The 4,854-nt window shown below is 40.0% G+C and overlaps 1 long non-coding RNA gene across 1 annotated transcript in view; it reads right to left on the bottom strand.

The window, feature by feature from the left end:
• Positions 1-704, bottom strand: part of LOC109516832 (uncharacterized) — a 3,461-nt gene extending 2,757 nt beyond the window's left edge. Inside the window, exon 1 of the long non-coding RNA XR_002168428.1 lies at positions 143-704. This is a non-coding gene — a long non-coding RNA (uncharacterized LOC109516832). The remainder of the gene's footprint in view (positions 1-142) is intronic.
• Between the last annotated feature and the right edge of the window lie 4,150 nt (positions 705-4,854).

The raw sequence follows: 4,854 nt of genomic DNA, 5'->3' as shown, positions 1-4,854 counted from the left end.
TTCGGGACACGCTTTGTTGTTTGAAGCAGTTTGAGATGAAAGAGGAGAGAATCATATATATATATATATATATATTTGTAGTGTACACAGCGTAATGTCTTTTATTGCTTATTATTACGACTTCAAATGCAAACCATCTTACCACGAACAAAGTGATCGGGCCCAAACGATGGATTGGGCCTCCCTGAAGATCTGAAAGGGAGATGTTACTCAGCCACTCCGCTTGCCGTTTTTTTGACATTTCTTCTGCCTCTGGGCCCTAGTGGATAATTATCATCGTAACCCGAAAAAAACGTCGATCTTTTTCTGTCTTGGCATTGTTATAACATGGAGCGCAAGTAAAAAAAAAAAAAAATACAAAGCGGAAGTAGCAAAGAAAAGTTGCCGGATGTTCGATGTCAGTCGTAGGAACCGTCTACAAATGTAATATTCCAGGGTAACGTTTGTGGCGACAAAACCTAATAAGTAAATTAAGATTTATTTTTCTCTGAATGTTGGAGTAAATGGAAACCGTCGACCGCAACTTACGACAGCAGAAATGTGCTGATATCACCCATTATGTTGAAGTAGGAGACATTTAAATCACAAAATAGTCAGCAAAAACAATTAAAAGCAAATTTTCTCATTCTGATTCCTGTTCTAGTTAGCATTGGCAATCTTCTAATTATGGCAGCTCAACGTGTCATTTTACCTGTCATTTTGGAGATTCAGGGGCGGGAACAACATTGCCATATATTGACAAGAATATTCACCCAAAATTTACGAAATAAGATAAGAAATCACCTGTTCTTTTCAACTTCTATGGTAAACAGAATGAGAAATGTGTTTTATTGATTTTTGTTGAATACTTTTGTCAATTTGTGACAATTTTTGTCACTAAAAGGTCTCCTACTTCGCCATTATGACAGATGTGATGAAATTTTGAACTGTCGTAATTAGTTGACTACCATTGTCAACAACTAAAGCAAACGGAATGTTAAAGCGTCTTTGTATTTATCTATCTATCTACCTATCTATCTACCTACCTATCTATTTATTTATTTGTTGTGGGTGAATATTTCGTCACTGAAATGTCTCCTAATCTTTCAAAAGAGAGATATCAGTATATTTTTGGGATGTGGTCAGGAGTCAGCCTGGAAAATGTAATTTCTTGACGGTCCCACGTCGCCAATTTTTCCCACAGACACAATGACGTCACTTGAAAGCGACTTAACGGCCATGCAGCCACAACAGCTTCATGTAGGAAACCGACCTAAATTCCATGCCAACGTTGCGGCCATATTGGCAAGGGCGACTCTCCCCTATCAACGACATGGACATTGAGAACATACATCGTAACTCGGTCATTGTCCCAACCAGTTTTAATAGGTTTACTAGTTTAACAATGCCGAAACGGCCACTGTGCTTACAGAACAACAAAACACAATGTATTATTATTATTATTATTATTATTATTATTATTATTATTGTTTTTAAATATTATTATGATATTGGCGTGTGCTTCTTAAAGCGTTTTTACAGAAGTCGTAAAGCATTGTACACAAGCGTATGCAGTACAATCTGCCGGGATCCTTGTTCTCATCATTGTTTCGCTGACGCTGGCCCCTTCTTGCTGAGCGTCACTGTAGGCATGTATCTGGAAAGTGCTATCAGGTGTTGGCTAAAGACATGAGTATAATTAATTCTACCCACTTCCGGGTTCTCGTAAAGTGAACAAGTTCAACGATCTAAAATGTCAACGATTGCTGGAGAATCCATACAAATGGAGGAAGAGGAGGAATTTAATAAATTTGTTATTTTATACCGCAACGCATTGCAAGGGTCGGGAATACCTAAAACCTACTGAAGGAGCCTCCATCATAAACTCGCCAACGAGGTCAGTGACAATTTTTTTCGCTGGACCACACGTGGCAACGTCATCAATCAACAATTCACGGCACCGCTGGACTTTGTAGGCGTTTGGCAACCGCTCAAAGGGGAAAAAATGTGGGATTTGTTTTTCGTGTTAGAATCAAATATAAAGCGTGAATGAAGACTTTGATCCACGTATTTGTGTTGCTCATCTTTATATGATGAGCCATCATTTCGTGAACAAATGAGCATGAGCTCAACTTTATTGTTGCCAGCACGAATGGTGATCTCCGTGAACTGAGTTTACCGGAAGCTTCGTCATATGCGATCAACTCTAAACCGACACCGCCTTCTGTTGGCTATATGTATCACAGTCACATATCAAGAAATCCCCTTTTCTTTATAAGAAAAACATACCTGTAGTTCCACATACGTATATGCAAACATGCAAATGTTTTTTTTAGTTAGCTTAAACTATTTATAATGAACAACTTTATCTTTTTTTTTTTTTTACAAAAATAATGTAAATATTTGCGTCTTCACAAATCAAGCCTGACAGGTTTCTTAATATTACGCTTGGACCTCCTTAAAACAGGTGAAGTTGAGGTATCATTCTCTGACGATGGTTCATAACCATTCTCATTCAGTTCAGTCATTTTGGATTCAGTTGGAGTAGACACAACATCCTCACTTGGCGTTTCATCATTAGTCTCTTGGAATTGTTCCTTGGTCACCTTTATGCACACCTTTTTCTGCTTTACCATTGGCTTGCGCATGCAGGGGACTAGATGTTACATGACAAAAGCCATACTGCATTGCGAACTGTTGCCATTCTCTGCAGTTATAAAAGGGTCCATTGTGCTTGTGAGCAAGGTGATTTCGGGATAGTTGGAATAGTAGTCAATTACCAGCAAGTAGTCTGTTCCAACTTTCTTCTAAGGAGCGGTGGGAAGATCTGGAATCAGCATAGGTTCCCTTGCTTGCTTGCTCTCATACTTTTGACATGTTTCACATTTTGCAATCATATTTTCAATTTCCTTGTTGATGCCTGGCCAGTATACAGCTTCCCTGGCCCTTCTCTTGCATTTCTCGACTCCTAAATGTCCTTCATGTATCCTTTGCAGTATGTCTGTCTTCATACTGTGCGGAATGACAATCCTTTTGTCCCTCAGTAATAGTCCATTTGTAACACTGAGCTCTGACCTGATGTGGTAATACTTTGTTAATGACCCTCTCAGCCAGCCTTCTCTCATATGTGTCATCACTATCTGCATTTCTGTGTCTTTCGTCGTTTCCTCCCTTATTTGTTTTGATTTTGAATCTGAGACCAGCAGGGACTCCACTGTGAGGTTTACATGAGCCTCGACATCACTTTCAGTGGAGCTTGTGTGGTGTAGCTCTGGTGCTCTTGATCGCGCATCTGCGAACACTAGATGTTTGCCTGGTGTGTAAATTAATTCAAAATCATACCTCTGCATTTTCATGATGAGGCGCTGGACTCTTGGCGACATCTTGCTCAAGTTCTTCTTGATGATGGATATTAATGGGCGATGATCTGTCTCAACTGTGAATGTTCGAAGGCCATACACATAGCAATGGAAAATGTCCAGTCCATAAGCCAATCCCAAACATTCTTTCTCAATTTGAGCGTATTTTGTTTCAGTTCTGGTCGTGGATCTAGAAGCAGAAGCTACAGGTTTCCAAATTCTCTTGCTCATGTCAACTTGTCCATTTAAACTCTGTAGCATCATGAAGTAGCTCTCTCATGGCTGATGTTTTCACTGACAGTTTCAGAATAAACTTTCAATGAAGTTAATCATTCCCATGACTTGTAGTACACCCGTTTTGTCTGTGGGGCGAGGCATGCTGAGGATGGCTTTTATCTTCTTTTCATCTGGTTGAATGCCTCTGTTGGACAACTTATCCCCCAGAAACGTTCTCTCCTGCACAACAAACTGACATTTCGCACGATTCCATTTCAATCCATTTTCACGTACTCTTTGTAGCACTTTTGCCAGTCTTTCATTGTGTTCCAGTAAGGTTGTGCCCCATATGACAACATCATCCACATAACAGCGAACCCCTTCAAGTCATTCTAGCATATTTTCCATGGCTCTGTGAAATATCTCTGACGCTGAGATTATTCCAAATGGCATTCTCAAGAACCTATACCTGCCAAACGGAGTATTAAATGTGCAGTACTTTGAGCTTTTCTCTTCGAGCTTTATTTGCCAGAACCCTTGTGCTGCATCAAGCTTTGAGAAGTACATGGCTCCGCCCATTTCACTCACAATCTCCTCTCGTTTCGGAATCTGGTAATGCTCGCGTTTGATGTTTTGGTTTAAGTCACCAGGGTCCATGCATATTCTCAGATCTTTGTTTTTATTCCCTTTGTCCACACAAACCATCGAGTTGACCCACTCAGTCGGCTCTTCGACTTTAGTCATGACTTCAAGTCGACACATCTTGTCCAACTCCTTTTTAAGCCTTTCTCGGAGTGGTGCCGGAACTCTTCGAGGTGCATGAATCACTGGTGTCGCATCCTCTTTCAGTTGGATTTTGTATGTGTAAGGTAGACATCCAAGTCCTTTAAATACATCCTGATATTGTTCCACAATATTTTCTACTGACTGTGTACCTGGTGAGAAGCTGATTTGGTAGACTCTCTTAACTAGGTCAAGTCTTCTTGAAGTTTCACCACTAAGTAGTGACTCACGCCCTTCAGGTACAATTGTGAGCAATACATTGTAGTCTTTTTTCTTTACTCTCATTTTCAATCTGCACTGACCTTTGCTTTCAATTCGGGTTTTTCAAATTTTTCGTAGAACGAATGGCAACTCGCAAGAACAGTAGCAAGCGTCATTTTTCCACTTGGGTTATACCATCTCAACTAGAATGTGGGGGATAGTCCCCAAACAATTTTCGTCTCTTTATAAACACACTTGCTAAACCCCAGTGGAACGAATAAAATACGTCGTGGACAAGACAGTTGTCGTAAAAAAA

Source organism: Hippocampus comes, unplaced genomic scaffold (genome assembly GCF_001891065.2).
Source record: "Hippocampus comes isolate QL1 unplaced genomic scaffold, H_comes_QL1_v1.1 scaffold344, whole genome shotgun sequence".
Lineage (NCBI taxonomy): Eukaryota > Metazoa > Chordata > Actinopteri > Syngnathiformes > Syngnathidae > Hippocampus > Hippocampus comes.
The sequence above is the reverse complement of the archived record's forward strand: the minus strand, read 5'-3'. Positions and strand labels throughout refer to the sequence as shown.